A 1,445-nucleotide genomic window follows, 5' to 3' on the forward strand; every position below is an offset into this window, starting at 1 on the left:
CTGAGGCAGGAGAATCATCTCTTTAAAAAAAATAAGTTTATAAAAAAATAAGTTTATCAGTATATTTTAGATATGTATAATGGTCAAATTCATTATAGGGACTTTGTACCTGTACTTGATATAGCTTTATTCTTTTTTTTTTTGCATTCACTGACCTTCCTTTCAACTCCCCTCCTTATTTACAAAAGCTTTGTTTCCATTTTTTCCTTCTTTTGTTATCATTTTTCTCTGCCCTTCCTTCTCCCTCCTACATCTCTTTCTACCCTTCCCACTTGAACATTTCTTTCTGTTTCACAATATCCACTTATGTATTGTGGTTCTTGTTGATATTTTCAATTTTTCACACCAGTGAAACAATGCAGTATTTACAAATATGTGTCTGATTTATTTCATTAAAGAGTATAGCCTGAGGGTACATTCAATTAGTTAGAAAAGTCTCAAGTTCATCCTTCTTTATGGAAGAATAGTATTCCTTTGGATCAATTAGGACCTGTAATTTTAGTTTTTGGGAAATCTCCACACTGATTTCTACAGTGGTTGTACTAGTCTACCTTCCCCCCAAGAGTGCAGTCCCTCCAACATTTATTATTGGTTTATTTTTTCTGGAATGAGGTGGAATCTTAGTGTCTTAATTCATGTTTCTTGAATGACCAATGATGTTGAGCATGTTGTCACATATTTATTTGGTCTTTCTACTTGCTCATCTGAGAAATGTCTATTCCTTATAGATGCAGGACCCATTCTTGATATCATAGTTTCCAGGGATTTTGGCAAACGTTTGTGTCATACTCCCATTGTAGCATGACACAGAATAGTTTTGTAGCATTAAAAATACTCTGTGTTTCATATTTTCATCCTGGCCTCTCTGACCCCTGGCTTACTGTGTCCAGTTTCTTTCAGAAAATAGAGTTGGAATCTTATCACATTTACCCGTTTCATGTTGGCTTCTTTTACTTAGCAGCCTGTATTTTAGATTTCTTCATGATTTATGGCTGTCTTTTCTTTATTTCTGAAAAATATTCCATTGTTTGGGTACACTGCAGTTCATCCATTCACCCACTGGAAGATACCTTGGTTGCTTCCAAGTTTTGTCAATTTTAAATAAAGCTGCTATAAACATCCAAGTGCTGGTTTTCTGTAAACCTGAATATTTAGCATATTTAGTAAATAGCAAGGAGTGAGAGTGTTGGATTTTATGATAAAAGTATATTTAGTTTTGTAAGAAACTGTCACATTTTTCAAAGTGGTGTTTTTATTTTTCATTTGCATGGTATGAAGTACCATATCATTTAACTGTAAATTTTAGAATCAAATATATCCAGAGGATAAGTGGCAATTCTATGGAATGTACACTTCTTTGGGAGAGAGTCTCCCTAGGATTCACTGTCCTGGACGCCAAGTCCACAGAGGTGCCTGCTGCCTACTTAGGGCACTATGGTCTTGGA

This window comes from Octodon degus, unplaced genomic scaffold (genome assembly GCF_000260255.1).
Source record: "Octodon degus isolate 3935 unplaced genomic scaffold, OctDeg1.0 scaffold00025, whole genome shotgun sequence".
In the NCBI taxonomy this organism is placed as follows: domain Eukaryota; kingdom Metazoa; phylum Chordata; class Mammalia; order Rodentia; family Octodontidae; genus Octodon; species Octodon degus.